This window comes from Salvelinus namaycush, chromosome 23, assembly GCF_016432855.1.
Source record: "Salvelinus namaycush isolate Seneca chromosome 23, SaNama_1.0, whole genome shotgun sequence".
NCBI lineage: Eukaryota > Metazoa > Chordata > Actinopteri > Salmoniformes > Salmonidae > Salvelinus > Salvelinus namaycush.
Window position 1 is genome coordinate 11,549,274 of NC_052329.1, and position 19,912 is coordinate 11,569,185.

Genomic DNA, 19,912 nt, shown 5'->3' on the forward strand with positions numbered 1-19,912 from the left:
TTTGTCAAGGGCACCCGTAACGTTGATTGGCCAGTTGAGACACCTTCTCCCTCAGTGTGGTGGAAAACATATTTCAGGGTAAATGCAGTTATATCGAGTGGATATGTTGTAGATATATCAAAAATATTCAAACATCAGATGAAGCATCAGTTTATTTCAGTCTCTTGTACAGTTTGAGGGTAACTTGCTTTACAGTTCACCTTGTATTGCAGCCAGGCATAGAACAAGTGCATGGGAATTCTGATATACCACACAATATTCCCTAATACAGTATGTTTCCCACAGTTGGAAAACCCCACCTGGCTTCAAAAGTAAATTGTTTGCCATCTATAAAGAGGAGTTAGTCACAATTAGCATGGGTTTCTTTGAGAGGGACCCACAACACATACCAACTCAATATTTGTCCTTATGTCCTTAATTCCTTTATCCAGTATAGAAATGAGGCAGTGCATTAATATCACCATTTCCTAGAAATTCCTTTAAATTATTTATTTACAACCAGCAATTATTTTCCTCTGTTTGTGGCCATCAATTTGGATTAGCCAACTACTCTGAGCTTCTAAAAGGCACATTTCTCTTCTGCTACTTGACTGCCTAGGCACTTCCTTGAGGAAACCTTTTAAGACAGGACTTTTAAATAGGGATAATGGGAGTATATATGGAGGGTAGGCCTTTGAACTGGCCCCTCGGCTTCAGGTTCCTCTTCCAATAGGATCTAGAATTGACGAGGTACTGAGCACTACCTTTAACCTAGCTCTCTCTAATCTTTCAAATTGTACAGCTTAAATTTTTTGGGTTAACCATTACCGTTAGAATGTAGGATGTAAAATGTAAGCCACTTTATCAAAGTGTCTGTATCACTGTTTACTAAACTCTATACCTAGTGTCAAGTATATCAAATAACAATAAAAAGCTCTATAAAACTTTTGAGCTGATGTGAACATTGTGTCTTCCTGCAGGGCTTTGAATCAAAACAGACAAAACCCAGAGTAGGATGAGGAGATGCTTGCCATCAGATCTTTTTCAAAATCCTCATAAGTCATAATATTTTGACAGCTTCAAAAAAAAAAAAAAAAAAGCACTCTTCAGGACCTCTGACAAACTCTCAGGACCTCTGATGAACCTACAAAAATATATATATACAAAAGATAAAAATGTTCCCCCGAACCAACTGGATGACATCCCGGACATCATGGTCCACGCAGTCAGATAAGGTTATCGGTGCTGTCTCTGGTTCTCTGCCAAACAGTACATGTATGATAGTAGGGCTTAGTCCTGCAAGGTGTGGGCCACCATTTAAAGAAATAAATAATAATTTAAAAAAATGTAAAAGTGCCCAATCATGCACCCAGCTACTACTACTACAAAAAAAAAAGACTTTCCAAAAGTGCCTGAGATGTGGAAGGAACAAGATGGTCCTGCTCACCCTCAAAGAGCAAGTTCTTCATAAATAAACAGATGTCCTTTTGACTGACCTGGGGAAAAACGGTTTCACATCATCTACAAGTCTATAAATCAATATATTAAAAATACCTTTCTCTTCATCAAGTAGGAATCCATTTTGAAGATTTTCCATGACAGTGGACAGGACATACCTGGTGACCCCCTCTCCAATGGCAGAGTCACCTTGTAAACATATTTGAAATCAGTCAATGTAGAGTTACACAAGCTCAGCAAACCTAGCCATTGGATGCCATAGTTGAGAAAAGGATTATGGCCCTGTTCCTTTCCACTAAGGAATCCCTCAAGGTCAGGTGGTCTTTGTCCTTGTTGGACTGAAGTGTCCAGTATGTGAACAGCTGAGCTGCCTTGGCCGGATCTGGTTCTGTAACCCAAGCATAACAGCAATATAGAATGTTAACTGCATTTCTCTGAGGTATAGACGCATACCCAAAACAGTGTCTATACTGCAAATTAAATGCAAATAAATTATTCACTAAATCACCTGCAATGTCCAAAACGTGCAAGAATTAGCAGTCCAATGAGGTGTGACAAGTAAATAAATGTTTGTGTAAACTTTAACCATCAGAGACAGTTGATACAGTATACTAAATAATACGTTCTTCTGAACACTGTACTTACCATCAACGGTGTATACTGGACCACTTGAACACTGTACTTACCATCAACGGTGTATACTGGACCACTTGAACACTGTACTTACCATCAACGGTGTATACTGGACCACTTGAACACTGTACTTACCATCAACGGTGTATACTGGACCACTTGAACACTGTACTTACCATCAACGGTGTATACTGGACCACTTGAACACTGTACTTACCATCAACGGTGTATACTGGACCACTTGAACACTGTACTTACCATCAACGGTGTATACTGGACCACTTGAACACTGTACTTACCATCAACGGTGTATACTGGACCACTTGAACATTGTACTTACCATCAACGGTGTATACTGGACCACTTGAACATTGTACTTACCATCAACGGTGTATACTGGACCACTTGAACACTGTACTTACCATCAACGGTGTATACTGGACCACTTGAACACTGTACTTACCATCAACGGTGTATACTGGACCACTTGAACACTGTACTTACCATCAACGGTGTATACTGGACCACTTGAACACTGTACTTACCATCAACGGTGTATACTGGACCACTTGAACACTGTACTTACCATCAACGGTGTATACTGGACCACTTGAACACTGTACTTACCATCAACGGTGTATACTGGACCACTTGAACACTGTACTTACCATCAACGGTGTATACTGGACCACTTGAACACTGTACTTACCATCAACGGTGTATACTGGACCACTTGAACACTGTACTTACCATCAACGGTGTATACTGGACCACTTGAACACTGTACTTACCATCAACGGTGTATACTGGACCACTTGAACACTGTACTTACCATCAACGGTGTATACTGGACCACTTGAACACTGTACTTACCATCAACGGTGTATACTGGACCACTTGCTGCTGAAGTGTCAGATGAACTAGCTGTTATTAAAAATATTAAATAATCAGTATGCATCATTATGTCCACACCATCTTCACAAAGTGAGTGTTAGTGTATTGAATGTAAGTGTTTGTAAAGAAAGACGATTGAATTCAACTAAATGTATCATATAAAAAGTACTACACCTGAAACTCGTACATTAACATTAATAACTAGCCCTAAGATGTGCTAAATAACTTAACCCTTAAAAGTGATCTGTAAACCTTCAGAATATAAACCCTCATCTGAACCTGTCTCCAGACACTCCTCCATTACCAAATCTACAACTGGATGCTGACCGGTGGAGGAACTTGTCCCGCCGGCTCTAGGGATAGCTGCACCTTCATTCTCCCTTTCATTCTCTCCCGCCCTTTCAGCCTGTGATTGACTTGACGAGTTGAGCCGAGGAGTTAGTTGTATCAGATACTAACAGTTATCTAAACAGAACATTTTCACAACACCCCTCTACAACAGCTCCCAGCCTGATCGTGAAGTGTTGTAATTATCATCTTTATCATAAAGAAATGTACAGCAACAATGAACCAAGAAATTAACACCCATAACTGCTCAATTAAATTGTGCCTATTCCACGTCTGAACTAACAAATGATGAAACTACTTAAGAGTTGTTATTGATGTGCAACATGGCCACACCATCATTTGTAATGAGTGCACCTTCCATAAATGGAGAATATCATATTTTCCCAACATCACCATGATTAATTTCCCATTCAGAGCATTACCTTGAGCAGGCTTCACTGTGCCTTCTTATTTGTGTAAAGTAAAGTTATTCTTCACAGTTTAGGCATTGTGTCAGGGGTCCACATTGAGTCAGGGGTCCACATTGAGCAACAACTCAATCATTTAGTTCCTAATTGATGAGAAAATTACATAAATAAATACATACAAAAAACAGAGAAGACACTTTATCTATAGATTTTTGTTATCATCTGTTGTAAATATTGCTTAACACTCAACATATTTACTTTGGATTAGTAAGTGCTCTAAAGTTCATTAAAAGTGCATAAACTGAGAAATTAGACTTACATGCTCCATACGCAAATTCCTTTACAGCGGGTGAATGTACAGAGTAGCACGAGACAAGGGTCTTTCAGATATCTCACACTGTAGCCCTGATTGGGGCATGGGACAGGTATAAGATGATGGCTCTGTGTAGTTCCAGACATTTTCAGCAGCTCGAACCTGCCCGCGTCTCTCAACTTTGGAAACAAAGTTAAAATGAACTTGTGAACTTTCTTGATTACCTGTGAGATAATGACAAACAAAAAAATATACATAACTTGCAAACCTGATTTTTATCATTATATACACTTTTTATTACACATTTTATTAGGTACACCTATCTAGTACTGGGTAGAACCCCCTTCTGCCTCCACAACAGCCTTAATTATTCACGGTGTTGTACATTAAGAGATGCCCTTCTGCACACCACTGTTTTAAACAGCTGTTATTTGAGCATTTGTGGCCTTTCTGTTAGCTTAATTTAAAAATATATATTTTTTTACCTTTATTTAACCAGGAAGGGCTCATTGAGATTTAAAATCTCTTTTCCAAGAGCGTCCTGGCCAAGATAGGCAGCACCAAGTCATTACAAAAATTACAGACAAACATGAAAAACTACAAGTAATCTAGTAAAAACCATAGAATTCACAAGAGTATAACAAAATCAAAAACAGCAAATTAAAAACATTGACAGGTCAGGGAATCAGTCTCAAGATCATTCATCAGTGATTTAAAAATACCAATTGGGACAAGTTCTTCCAGTTTAAAAGTATTTTGTAAGGCGTTCCAAGACGATGGCGCAGAGTACATAAAAGCCCTTTTACCAAATTCAGTTCGGACATTTGGAACAGTTAGCAGGATAAAGTCCAGCGAACGAAGAAAGTACCCACCACATTTCTGAACAATAAAATGAGTATGGACATTCTCCTCTGACCTCTCTCATTAACAAGGCGTTTTTGCCCACAGAACAGCCACTTATCGCACCATTCTCTGTAAACTCTAGAGACTGTAGTGCGAAAAAATCCCAGGAAGGCAGCTGTTTCTGAGATGCTGGAACCACCATGTGTGACACCAACAATCCTACCACTGTCAAGGTTTCTTGGATTACACATCTTGCCCGTTCTGTTTGGTCAAACAACAACTAAAGCTCTCTACTCTATATATTGAGTTGCAGGCAGCCACATTATTCGCTGTTCGAAGGAGCAGGCTATTTGCGTTAACACGCAGATGTACCTAATAAAGTGGCCGGTGAGTGTACATCTCTAACTGACAGGACCTTCAAAATGGTGTGATATTTGGGCCAGCTGTCCAGCTTCTTGCACTATGGTGAAGATCTATGATCAAATTTCCCCTGTCTATATTCTATCCTTATTCTTTGCTAGATAGAAAAACTGACCCTAGATCTGCACCCATACTCTGAGAAGCTTGATAACTACATGCCCAGACTAGCTTTAATCACATGAGTAGGATTTACAGGTACAGGTGTCGATCTAAGGTCAGTATTATACACTATGCAAATTTAATTCAAATATGCAAGAATCTCTTCATAATTCAAAAAGAAACTCTATACATTACAGTTATATGTTCTAAAACTTAGATTTGTGCATGCCTATGCACACCATAAATCAAATTGTCAAAATATTGCACAAAACAATTTGGTTCACTCTGTTGATTGACTTTAAACGCCTGGTTAATGGCTCCCTTTTGTCTATCAAGTGATGTGACCATGATTCTTTTTCAGCACAACTTTTGTCAGATGGCATACCTCGAAAGTTCAGGCGCCCCTCACCCAACCCCACTCGCTGGAGGTGCTCTTTACCAATCCTGCTTGGGACAGTAGTTGTGCATTTCCGCCCAAGACAGCAAAATGTGTGGGTGTAAGTGGTAAGTGGGTTTGTTTGGATGATACTTGGTTGACGCCTTGACCTGGTTTGGTTATTATAGGCACCAAATAGCCTTGGAACTTCAGCTATAGAAAAAATACATTCTAAACCAATAGATCAGCTTAGCTTGTGTCATGTGGTCTAATATTTTAAGTATACTAGGCTTACGCACAAGTAAGTTAGGCTATAACAGAAAAGTGATATGTCAGTCATCGGAGGCACAATCTTACTTTACACTTGGTTATAAATGATATTATAATATTAATTATAATACATTATTCTTTGTATATTAGCTAGCTCACCATCAACATGGTGTAGGCCTACTCAACCCCTTGAAGTGCCAGATGAAATGCTAGACGCAGTGCCAAATGAGGTCCCAGATGAACTTACTGTTGACAATGAAATTGTACAATACAAATTATCAGCATGCACCATTAGGCCTACATATCAACGGAATAAAATATGTAGCTATACAATTTCATTCAAACTGCAGAGGAGTATATTGCTAAGTTACCCATGCTTACCTCTAAACTTGACCGCACCATTTCAGAGATATCTGGCAATCTACCTAGGGAAATATTCAAATATTTTCTCTGTGGACTGCTAGACAATTAACCATGCTTGCTTGCTAACTTATGCTACAACAGTGGAGTGAAAAGCAAATGATTAGAGCTAGCTTTGGCCAGTCTGCACTCTTCCCTTTGGTGAACATGTGTTCCTTTGGTCAGTCTGCTTGCTAAGTTAACGTTAGCGGTCTGAACATGTGGTTTCTATGTGCGCGAAACGCACACGTGAAATAATGTTCAACTGACGCCCAGCAAAAATCGAATTTATACTTTCAGAGTATGTCTCATGATACTTACAGTACTCTATTCCTCCAAGCCGATCCGCCGCCTCTCGAAGAAGCTCAGACACTGACACTCGTAGACATACACACCGTCAGCCTCTTTCCCCCTATCTAGGGAGGATCTATAGCCTATCCGCACTCTGTGCTTGAATGCTATGCCCGAATGTTAAAGTCCCGCCTCATCATTCGCATAGAGACAAAAAAATACAGAAGTAAATAAATGAAGAAATAATAGTTGACAAAAATAAATAAATAGGGAAATAAATCGAAACAGAAATAAATGGACAAGGAAATAAATGAACAGGGAAATAAATAAATAGGGAAATTAATAATTAGGAAAATACATATTTTGGCAAAATAAGTACATGCAAAAGTACTAATTTATATCCAATTGTGTTATTTATTGATTGATTTCCGTGTACATTCATTTATTTTTACATTTACGTGCATATATATTTATAGATGTATTTCTTTCTTTATGTATTCATTTCTTTTTTAAATTTTGGCCGTCTTGGTCCTCCATAGGATTGTGTCGAGGCACAGATCTGGGGAAGGTTACCAAAAAAAGTCTGCAGCATTGAAGGTCAACAAGAACAGAGTGGCTTCCATCATTCCTAAATGGAAGAAGTTGGGAACCACCAAGACTCTTCCTAGTGTTATGCTGGTGAATGAGGACCCAAAAGCGACGTAATAGTAACAGAGTCTTTATTCCAGTAATAAACAAATAATGATTCTCCTGGATATTATCAATGGTAAATCCAAAACAGGAACTGAAATCCTCTCGTCAATAGAGAGGAACGACTGGAGACGCGACCACAGACTGCAGGTCGCTTCAGGAAGGCACTGGCCGTAGCTGACATAGACACCTGCTCACACGCAGCATCTGAAGAAGGCAAAGAACACGACAGGGCGGAACAAGGACACAGGAACAGCAAACATCAAACAAGAATCCGACAAGGACAGAAGCGGAAAACAGAGGGAGAAATAGGGACTCTAATCAGAGGGCAAAATAGGGGACAGGTGTGAAAGAGTAAATGAGGTCGTTAGGAAAATGAGAAACAGCTGGGAGCAGGAACGGAACGATAGAGAGAGAGAAAGAGGGAAAGAACCTAATAAGACCAGCAGAGGGAAGCACAGGGACAAGACATGATGAAAGACAAAACATGACAGTACCCCCCCACTCACCGAGCGCCTCCTGGCGCACTCGAGGAGGAACCCTGGCGGCAACGAAGGAAATCATCAATCAACGAACGGTCCAGCACGTCCCGAGATGGAACCCAACTCCTCTCCTCAGGACCGTAACCCTCCCAATCCACTAAGTACTGGTGACCACGTCCCCGAGAACGCATGTCCATGATCTTTCGTACCTTGTAAATAGGAGCGCCCTCGACAAGGACGGGGGGGGGGGGGGGAAGACGAACGGGGGCGCGAAGAAAAGGCTTGACACAAGAGACATGGAAGACAGGGTGGACGCGACGAAGATGTCGCGGAAGAAGCAGTCGCACAGCGACAGGATTGACGACCTGAGAGACACGGAACGGACCAATGAACCGCGGAGTCAACTTGCGAGAAGCTGTCGTAAGGGGAAGGTTACGAGTGGAAAGCCACACTCTCTGACCGCGACAATACCTAGGACTCCTAATCCTACGTCTATTGGCGGCTCTCACAGTCTGCGCCCTGTAACGGCAAAGTGCAGACCTGACCCTCCTCCAGGTGCGCTCACAACGTTGGACAAAAGCCTGAGCGGAGGGAACGCTGGACTCGGCGAGCTGGGACGAGAACAGAGGAGGCTGGTACCCAAGACTACTCTGAAACGGAGATAGCCCGGTAGCAGACGAAGGAAGCGAGTTGTGAGCGTACTCAGCCCAGGGGAGCTGTTCTGCCCAAGACGCAGGGTTTCGAAACGAAAGGCTGCGTAATATGCGACCAATCGACTGATTGGCCCTTTCTGCTTGACCGTTAGACTGGGGATGAAACCCGGAAGAGAGACTGACAGAAGCACCAATCAAACGACAAAACTCCCTCCAAAACTGTGACGTGAATTGCGGACCTCTGTCTGAAACGGCGTCTAACGGGAGGCCATGAATTCTGAACACATTCTCAATGATGATTTGTGCCGTCTCCTTAGCGGAAGGAAGCTTAGCGAGGGGAATGAAATGTGCCGCCTTAGAGAACCTATCGATAACCGTAAGAATCACAGTCTTCCCCGCAGACGAAGGCAGACCGGTAATAAAGTCTAAGGCGATGTGAGACCATGGTCGAGAAGGAATGGGAAGCGGTCTGAGACGACCGGCAGGAGGAGAGTTACCTGACTTAGTCTGCGCGCAGTCCGAACAAGCAGCCACGAAACGGCGCGTGTCCCGCTCCTGAGTAGGCCACCAAAACCGCTGGCGAATAGAAGCAAGCGTACCCCGAACGCCGGGATGGCCAGCTAACTTGGCAGAGTGAGCCCACTGAAGAACAGCCAGACGAGTAGAGACAGGAACGAACAGAAGGTTACTAGGACAAGCGCGCGGCGACGCAGTGTGAGTGAGTGCTTGCTTTACCTGTCTCTCAATTCCCCAGACAGTCAACCCGACAACACGCCCTTCAGGGAGAATCCCCTCGGGGTCGGTAGAAGCCACAGAAGAACTAAAGAGACGGGATAAGGCATCAGGCTTGGTGTTCTTATTTCCCGGACGATAGGAAATCACGAACTCGAAACGAGCGAAAAACAACGCCCAACGAGCCTGACGTGCATTAAGTCGTTTGGCAGAACGGATGTACTCAAGGTTCTTATGGTCAGTCCAAACGACAAAAGGAACGGTCGCCCCCTCCAACCACTGTCGCCATTCGCCTATGGCTAAGCGGATGGCGAGCAGTTCGCGGTTACCCACATCATAGTTGCGTTCCGATGGCGACAGGCGATGAGAAAAGTAAGCGCAAGGATGGACCTTATCGTCAGACTGGAAGCGCTGAGACAGAATGGCTCCCACGCCCACCTCTGAAGCGTCAACCTCGACAATGAATTGTTTAGTGACGTCAGGAGTAACAAGGATAGGGGCGGATGTAAAACGCTTCTTGAGGAGATCAAAAGCTCCCTGGGCGGAACCGGACCACTTAAAGCAAGTCTTGACAGAAGTCAGAGCTGTGAGAGGGGCAGCCACTTGACCGAAATTACGAATGAAACGCCGATAGAAATTAGCGAAACCGAGAAAGCGCTGCAACTCGACACGTGACTTAGGAACGGGCCAATCGCTGACAGCCTGGACCTTAGCGGGATCCATCTGAATGCCTTCAGCGGAAATAACAGAACCGAGAAATGTGACAGAGGAGACATGAAAGGCGCACTTCTCAGCCTTCACGTAGAGACAATTCTCTAAAAGGCGCTGGAGTACACGTCGAACGTGCTGAACATGAATCTCGAGTGACGGTGAAAAAATCAGGATATCGTCAAGGTAAACGAAAACAAAAATGTTCAGCATGTCTCTCAGTACATCATTAACTAATGCCTGAAAGACAGCTGGAGCATTAGCGAGACCGAACGGCAGAACCCGGTATTCAAAATGCCCTAACGGAGTATTAAACGCCGTTTTCCACTCGTCCCCCTCTCTGATGCGTACGAGATGGTAAGCGTTACGAAGGTCCAACTTAGTAAAGAACCTGGCTCCCTGCAAAATCTCGAAGGCCGACGACATAAGGGGAAGCGGATAACGATTCTTAACCGTTATGTCATTCAGCCCTCGATAATCCACGCAGGGGCGCAGAGTACCGTCCTTCTTCTTAACAAAGAAAAATCCCGCTCCGGCGGGAGAGGAAGAAGGCACCACGGTACCGGCGTTGAGAGAAACAGACAGATAATCCTCGAGAGCCTTACGTTCGGGAGCCGACAGAGAGTATAGTCTACCCCGAGGGGGAGTGGTCCCCGGAAGGAGATCAATACAACAATCATACGACCGGTGAGGAGGAAGGGAGCTGGCTCTGGACCGACTGAAGACCGTGCGCAGATCATGATATTCCTCCGGCACTCCTGTCAAATCACCAGGTTCCTCCTGAGTAGAGGGGACAGAAGACACAGGAGGGATAGCAGACATTAAACACTTCACATGACAAGAAACGTTCCAGGATAGAATAGAATTACTAGACCAATCAATAGAAGGATTATGACATACTAGCCAGGGATGACCCAAAACAACAGGTGTAAAAGGTGAACGAAAAATCAAAAAGGAAATGGTCTCACTGTGGTTACCAGATACTGTGAGGGTTAAAGGTAGTGTCTCACATCTGATACTGGGGAGAAGACTACCATCTAAGGCGAACATGGGCGTGGGCTTCCCTAACTGTCTGAGAGGAATGTCATGTTTCCGAGCCCATGCTTCGTCCATAAAACAACCCTCAGCCCCAGAGTCTATCAAGGCACTGCAGGAAGCAGCTGAACCGGTCCAGCGTTGATGGACCGACAAGGTAGTACAGGATCTTGATGGAGAGACAGGAGTAGTAGCGCTCACCAGTAGCCCTCCGCTTACTGATGAGCTCTGGCTTTTACTGGACATGACATGACAAAATGTCCCGCAGAACCGCAATAGAGGCAAAGGCGGTTGGTGATTCTCCGTTCCCTCTCCTTAGTCGAGATGCGAATACCTCCCAGCTGCATGGGCTCAGTCTCTGAGCCGGTGGAAGGAGATGGTTGAGATGCGGAGAGGGGAAACACCGTTAACGCGAGCTCTCTTCCACGAGCTCGGTGACGAAGATCTACCCGTCGTTCTATGCGGATGGCGAGTGCAATCAAAGAGTCCACGCTGGAAGGAACCTCCCGGGAGAGAATCTCATCCTTAACCTCAGCGTGAAGTCCCTCCAGAAAACGAGCGAGCAACGCCGGCTCGTTCCAGTCACTGGAGGCAGCAAGAGTGCGAAACTCTATAGAGTAATCCGTTATGGATCGATCACCTTGACATAGGGAAGCCAGGGCCCTGGAAGCCTCCTTCCCAAAAACTGAACGATCAAAAACCCGTATCATCTCCTCTTTAAAGTTCTGATAATCGTTAGAACACTCAGCCCTTGCCTCCCAGATAGCTGTGCCCCACTCCCGAGCCCGACCAGTAAGGAGTGATATGACGTAAGCGATCCGAGCTCTCTCTCTTGAGTACGTGTTGGGCTGGAGAGAGAACACAATATCACACTGGGTGAGAAAGGAGCGACACTCAGTGGGCTGCCCAGAGTAACATGGTGGGTTATTAACCCTAGGTTCCGGAGACTCGGAAGACCAGGAAGTAGCTGGTGGCACGAGATGAAGACTCTGAAACTGTCCAGAGAGATCGGAAACCTGAGCGGCCAGGGTCTCAACGGCATGACGAGCAGCAAACAATTCCTGCTCGTGTCTGCCGAGCATTGCTCCCTGGAACTCGACGGCAGTGTTGAGAGAATCCATAGTCGCTGGGTCCATCTTGGTCGGATTCTTCTGTTATGCTGGTGAATGAGGACCCAAAAGCGACGTAATAGTAACAGAGTCTTTATTCCAGTAATAAACAAATAATGATTCTCCTGGATATTATCAATGGTAAATCCAAAACAGGAACTGAAATCCTCTCGTCAATAGAGAGGAACGACTGGAGACGCGACCACAGACTGCAGGTCGCTTCAGGAAGGCACTGGCCGTAGCTGACATAGACACCTGCTCACACGCAGCATCTGAAGAAGGCAAAGAACACGACAGGGCGGAACAAGGACACAGGAACAGCAAACATCAAACAAGAATCCGACAAGGACAGAAGCGGAAAACAGAGGGAGAAATAGGGACTCTAATCAGAGGGCAAAATAGGGGACAGGTGTGAAAGAGTAAATGAGGTCGTTAGGAGAATGAGAAACAGCTGGGAGCAGGAACGGAACGATAGAGAGAGAGAAAGAGGGAAAGAACCTAATAAGACCAGCAGAGGGAAGCACAGGGACAAGACATGATGAAAGACAAAACATGACACCTAGTGCTGGCCGCCCGGCCAAACTGAGCAATCGGGGAAGACGAGCCTTTGTCAGGAAGGTGACCAAGAACCTGATGGTCACTCTGACAGAGCTCCAGAGTTCCTCTGTGGAGATGGGAGAACCTTCCAACCCACTTGGAGTTTGCCAAAAGGTACGTAAATGACTTTCAGACCACGAGAAACAAGATTCTCTGGTCTGATGATAACAAGATTGAATTCTTTGGCCTGGGTACCAAACGTCACTTCTGGAGGAAACCGGGCACCATCCCTACGGGGAAGCATGGTGGTGGTAGCATCATGCTGTGGGGATGTTTTTCAGTGGCAGGGACTGGGAGACTAGCCAGGATCGAAGGAAAGATGAACGGAGCAAAGAACAAAGAGATCATTGATGAAAACCTCCTCCGGAGTGTTCAGGACCTCAGACTGTGGCGAAGGTTCACCTTCCAACAGGACAGCGACCCTAAGCACACAGCCAAGACAACGCAGGAGTCTCTGAATGTCCTTGAGTGGTCCAGCCAGAGCTCAGACTTGAAACCGATCGAACATCTCTGGAGAGACCTGAAAATAGTTGTGCAGCAACGCTCCCCATCCAACCTGACAGAGCTTGAGAAGATCTGCAGAGAAGAATGGTGTGCCAAGCTTACAGGTGTGCCAAGCTTGTAGCGTCATACCCAAGAAGACTTGAGGCTGTAATCGCTGCCAAAAATGCTTCAACAAAGTACTGAGTAAAGGGTCTGAATACTTAAATTTGATATTTCAATTTTTTATTTTTAATACAATTTCAAACATTTCTAAAAACCTGTCTTTTCTTTGTCATTATAGGGTATTGTGTGTAGATTGATGAGGGGAAAAAAACAATTTAATTGATTTAAGAACAAGGCTGTAACGTAACAAAATGTTGAAAAAGTCAATGGGTCTGAATACTTTCCGTATGCACTGTATTACTCCTAATAGTTTTTTTTGGTGTTTTAAAAAAAACCTTATGTAATATTATTTTATGTTGTTCTTATCTATAACTGTTCTGTACTCAGTAATGTATTTTTAAGTTGTTTGTGAACCCCGGAAGAGTAGCTGCTGCATGTGCAATAGCTAATGGAAATCCTAATAAACTACTGTGAGCTCCAAAAGTATTGGGACAGTGACAATTTTGTTGTTTTGGGTCTGTACTCCAGCACTTTGGCTTTAAAATGTCAGCTTTAATTTTAGGTTATTTTCATCCATATCGGGTGAACAAGTCCTCAACTGGCAGCTTCATTAAATAGTACCTGCAAAACACCAGTCTCAACGTCAACAGTGAAGAGGCGACTCCGGGATGCTGGCTTTCTAGGCAGAGTTGCAAAGAAAAAGCCATATCTCAGACTGGCCAATAAAAATAAAAGATTAAAATGGGAAAAAGAACACAGACACTGGACAGAGGAACTCTGTCTAGAAGGCCAGCATCCCGGAGTCACCTCTTCACTGTTGTTGTTGAGACTGGTGTTTTGCGGGTACTATTTAATGAAGCTGCCAGTTGAGGACTTGAGGCGTCTGTTTCTCAAACTAGACACTCTAATGTACTTGTCCTCTTGCTCAGTTGTGCACCGGGGCCTCCAACTCCTCTTTCTATTCTGGTTAGGGCCAGTTTGCGCTGTTCTGTGAAGGGAGCAGTACACAGCGTTGTACGAGATCTTCAGTTTCTTGGCAATTTTTCGCATGGAATAGCCTTCATTCAGAACAAGAATAGACCGATGAGTTTCAGAAGAAATGCCTTTGTTTCGTGCCATTTTGAGCCTGTAATCGAACCCACAAATGCTGATGCTCCAGATACTCAACAAGTCTAAAGAAGGCCAGTTTTATTGCTTCTTTAATCAGGACATCAGTTTTCAGCTGTGCTAACATAATTGCAAAAGGGATCAATTAGCCTTTTAAAATGATAAACTTGGATTAGCTAACACAACGTGCCATTGGAACACATGAATGATGGTTGCTGATAATGGGCCTCTGTACGCCTATGTAGATATTCCATAAAAAATCTGCCGTTTCCAGCTGCAATAGTCGTTTACAACATTAACAATGTATTTCTGATCAATTTGATGTTATTTTAATGGACAAGAAATGTGCTTTTCTTTCAAAAACAAGGACATTTCTAAGTGACCCTAAACTTTTGAACGGTAGTGTATATGTTTTTGCTGTTCGTTATAGGACCAAAAAGATTGGATAATTGGTTTATCCATACATCTCTGTGTTGGATAGATAACTCTTCGTGTTGTTGTTTGTTTAGTGTTTTCCAATTTTCCCAAAAGTGACTAGAGTCTATAGATTCTTCAATAACATTGAGCTGATTTCTGACGTGCTTTTTCCGTAGTGTATTTCTGTATTGTTTTAGTGATTCACCATAGTGAAGGCTCAGGTTTTCTGGGTCTCTATGTTTTTGGTTGGATAGGTTTCTGAATTTCTTTCTTAGGTTTTTACATTCTTCATCAAACCATTTGTCAATGTGGTTGATTTTCTTAAGTTTTCTGGTTGAAATTGTTAGATTTGATAGGGAAGCTGAGAGGACAAATATAATGTTTAGGTTTCTACTGCTAAGTTTACACCTTCACTATTAAAGTGAAACGTTTTGTCCAGGAAGTTGTCTAAAAGGAATTGCATTTGTTGTTGCCTAATTGTTTTTTGGTAGGTTTCCACACTACTTTCCTTCCATCTATAGCATTTCTTAATATTATTCAGTTCCTTTGGCTTTGATGCCTCATGATTGAGTATTGCTCTGTTCATGTAGACTGTGATTTTGCTGTGATCTGATAGGTGTGTCAGTGGGCTGATTGTGAATGCTTTGAGAGACTCTGGGTTGAGGTCAGTGATAAAGTAGTGTACAGAACTAATGCCAAGAGATGAGCTATAGGTGTACCTACCGAAGGAGTCCCCTCGAAGCCTACCATTGACTATTTACAGTGGTGTAAAGTACTTAAGGAGTCCCCTCGAAGACTACTATTGACTATTTACAGTGGTGTAAAGTACTTATGTAAAAATACTACTTAAGTCGTTTTTTTGGTATCTGTACTTTACTTTACTATTTAACTTTTACTTCACTAGATTCCTAAAGAAAACAATGTACTTATTACTCCATACATTTTCCCTGACACCCAAAAGTACTCGTTACATTTTGACAGGAAAATGGTCCAATTCATACACTTATCAAGAGAACATCCTTTGTCATCCCTACTGCATCTGATCTGGTGGACTCATGTAAGTCATTTATGCCATATGTTCATACAAGAGACCACAGGAAACTTATTTGATCAGAGGTTAGTTTGTTTAATAAGGATTGCAACCCGGAGTTTACACTTACAGTAATTTGCAAGCAAGACACTCAGTTCTAAAGATGGTGTTTTCCCTTTTTATCCTCTACTGTGGTTCACCCCGCCCAGGGTGATGTGCCTTAACTTTAATACCATATAAGTTCATAATTATCAGTTGCTAATACAAAGATGTGTTTGTATCAGAAACTTTCTGTCCAAAAATTACACAGAAAAATTAATCCATGCTTTTGTCACTTCTAGATTAGACTACTGCAATGCTCTACTTTCCGGCTACCCAGATAAAGCACTAAATAAACTTCAGTTAGTGCTAAACACAGCTGCTAGAATCTTGACTTGAACCAAAAAATGTGATCATATTACTCCAGTGCTAGCCTCTCTACACTGGCTTCCTGTTAAGGCTAGGGCTGATTTCAAGGTTTTACTGCTAACCTACAAAGCATTACATGGACTTGCTCCTACCTATCTTTCGGATTTGGTCCTGCCGTACATACCTACACGTACGCTACGGTTACAAGACGCAGGCCTCCTTATTGTCATTAGAATTTCTAAGCAAACAGCTGGAGGCAGGGTTTTCTCCTATGGAGCTCCATTTTTATGGAATGGTCTGCCTATCCATGTGAGAGACGCAGACTCGGTCTCAACCTTTAAGTCTTTACTGAAGACTCATCTCTTGGATTAGTACTGTAGATATGTGGTAGTGGTGGAGTAGGGGCCTGAGGGCACAGAGTGTGTTGTGAAATCTGTGAATGTATTGTCATGTTTGTAAAATTGTATAAAATGCCTTAATTTTGCTGGACCCCAGGAAGAGTAGCTGCTCCCAAGGCAGCACCTAATGGGGATCCATAATAAAAACAAATACAAATACAAATCTCTTCAGTAGGTCCTATGATTGAGTGGAGTCTGGCCCAGGGGTGTGAAGGTGAAAAAGGCACTGGTGCGACGAACCAGCCCTTGCTGTCTCTGCCTGGCCGGTTCCCCTCTCTCCACTGGGATTCTCTGCCTCTAACCCTATTACGGGGGCTGAGTCACTGGCTTACTGGTGCTCTTCCATGCTGTCTCTAGGAGGGGTGCGTCACTTGAGTGGGTTGAGTCACTGACGTGATCTTCCTGTCTGGGTTGGCGCCTCCCTCGGGTTTGTGTCGTGGAGGAGATCTTTGTGGGCTATACTTGGCCTTGTCTCAGGGTAGTAAGTTGGTGGTTTGAAGATATCCCTCTAGTGGTGTGGGGGCTGTGCTTTGGCAAAGTGGGTGGGGTTATATCCTGCCTGGTTGGCCCTGTCCGGGGGTATCGTCGGACGGGGCCAGTGTCTCCCGACCCCTCCTGTCTCACCCTCCAGTATTTATGCTGCAATAGTTTGTGTTGGGGGGGCTAGGATCAGTCTGTTATATCTGGAGTATTTCTCCTGTCTTATTCGTTGTCCTGTGTGAATTTAAGTGTTCTCCCTCTAACTCTCTCTCTTTCTTTCTTTCTTTCTTTCTTTCTTTCTTTCTTTCTTTCTTTCTTTCTTTCTTTCTTTCTTTCTTTCTTTCTTTCTTTCTTTCTTTCTTTCTTTCTTTCTCTCTTTTCTCTCTTCTCTCGGAGGACCTGAGCCCTAGGACCATGCCTCAGGACTACTTGGCCTGATGACTCCTTGCTGTCCCCAGTCCACCTGATGTCCCCAGTCCACCTGCTGCTTCTCCAGTTTCAACTATTCTGCCTGCAGCGATGGAACCCTGACCTGTTCACCGGATGTGCTACCTTGTCGCGGACCTGCTGTTTTGGGCTCTCTCTCTACGGCACCTGCTGTTTCTAACTCTGAATGATTGGCTATGAAAAGCCAACTGACATTTAATCCTGAGGTGCTGACTTGTTGCACCCTCAACAACCACTGTGAATATTATTATTTGACCCTAAAGGTCATCTATGAACGTTTGAACATCTTGGCCATGTTCTGTTATAATCTCCATCAAGCACAGCCAGAAGAGGACTGGCCACCTCTCAGAGCCTAGTTCCTCTCTAATTTTCTTCCAGGTTCATGCCTTTCTAGGGAGTTTTTCCTAGCCACCATGCTTCTACATCTGCATTCCTTGCTGTTTGGTGTTTTAGGCTGAGTTTCTGTACAGCACTTTGTGACATCGGCTGATGTAAAAAGGGCTTTATAAATACATTTGATTGATTGATGTCAGTGCTAGGCGGAGTTCAGCTTATTGCGTTATTGGCAGTTATTTTCCCAATCCTTCTTCCTCTTATTGCTATCATGTGCTAGCAGAAGTAAGACTGGAACATAGCATCAACAGGAACTCTTAGTTCCCTTTATCCATCTGTTAACGACTTTGTATGACTTTGTACAGTTGCCTCTTCATGCACGTGCAATGTGTCTATCATTGATCCTTAATCTCAATTTAAAGCAAAAATTACTTTTGTAATTACAGGTGTTCCTATAATTTACAGATATTATAAAATTCCTTACGCTCACTAAACACAAATGCTTTGTTTGTAAATGATGTCTGAGTGATGGAGTGTGCCCCTGGCTATCTGTAAATAAAAATTAAAAATAAATAAAATGGTGCCATATGTTTCGCTTAATATAAGGAATTTGAAATTGTTTTTACTTTTGAAACTTAAGTACATTTGAGCAATTCCATTTGCTTTTGATACTTAAGTATATTTAAAACCAAAGACTTTTACTCAAGTAGTATTTTACTGGGTGACTTTCACTTTTACTTGAGTCATTTTCTGTTAAGGTATCTTATTTTTACTTAAGTATGACAATTGAGTACTTTTCCCACCATTGAGTATTTACATACCCAGCGTGGGACAGAGCTACAGGAGTTTTTGTTGGTTATGTTGTCGTAGTTGTGCTTAGGGGGGCATATGGGGGAGAGAATTCTGTTTCCTCCAGGTAGGTGTTTGTTCCCCTGTGTGCTGAGGGTGTCAGGTTCTTGTACAGTTCTGGCATTTAGGTCACCACAGACTAGTACATGTACCTGGGCCTGGAAATGTCCCTGGGCCTGGAAATGATTGACTTCCCCCTCCAGGATGGAGAAGCTGTCTTCATTAAAGTATGGGGATTATTGTGGGGGGATATGGGGAGCACACAGGAGGACATTTTTCTCTGTTGAGATCATTTCCTTTTGAATTTCTAGCCAAATGTTCCTATTTTGATTAATTTAACAGAGTGAGTTAGGTCTGCTCTATACCAAATTAGCATACCCCTTGAGTCACTTCCCTGTTTTACACCTGGTAGTTTGGTGGATGGAACTACCAGTTCTCTGTAACTTAGAGGGCAACCAGTGGGTCCGTCTCCTCTATACCACCCACCTGGTAGTGTGGTGGATGGAACTACCAGTTCTCTGTAACTTAGAGGGCAACCAGTGGGTCCATCTCCTCTATACCATGTTTTTTGTAGGATGACAATGTCTGTATTTCTGATTTCTTTGGTGAAGTTCAGGTTCCTGCTCTTTAGGCCAAAGGCAGATGACCTCAGGCCTCGGATATTCTAGGATGAAATAGTGAAGGCTTTGTGTTCCATAATGTGTCCAATGTTGTTAGCCGTGTGGTTTGTAGCCATGTGGTTTGTCCCTCTCTCTCTCCCTCTCTCGTTCTCTCTCTCTCTGTCCATCTCTCTCTTTCTCTCTCTCTCTCTGTCTGTCTATCTCTCTCTTTCTCTCTCTCTCTCTCTCTCTCTCTCTCTCTCTCTCTCTCTCTCTCTCTCTCTCTCTCTCTCTCTCTCTCTCTCTCTCTCACTGTCTGTCAGTTCAGAAACCAACCTTTTCAATATACTGTTGACAAAAGGAGGATGAGAGTACTGATAGTCACTATAAGTAAACATCCTTTACACTTTCCCTCTCTATCTTTTCCTTCTTTATACTGTACCTCTCCTCCCTTCACACTTTCTCTCTATTCAAACATTACTCATGTAGATACTGTATGTAC

General features: G+C 43.3%; 1 long non-coding RNA gene across 1 annotated transcript; it reads right to left on the reverse strand.

The window, feature by feature from the left end:
- Positions 1-3,291: 3,291 nt before the first annotated feature.
- LOC120018759 lies at positions 3,292-6,851 on the reverse strand. Its single transcript, XR_005472251.1, has 3 exons — positions 6,761-6,851; positions 4,039-4,256; positions 3,292-3,862 (listed from the first exon to the last, which is right to left on the reverse strand). It is a non-coding gene; the product is annotated as an uncharacterized LOC120018759 (long non-coding RNA).
- Positions 6,852-19,912: the final 13,061 nt, after the last annotated feature.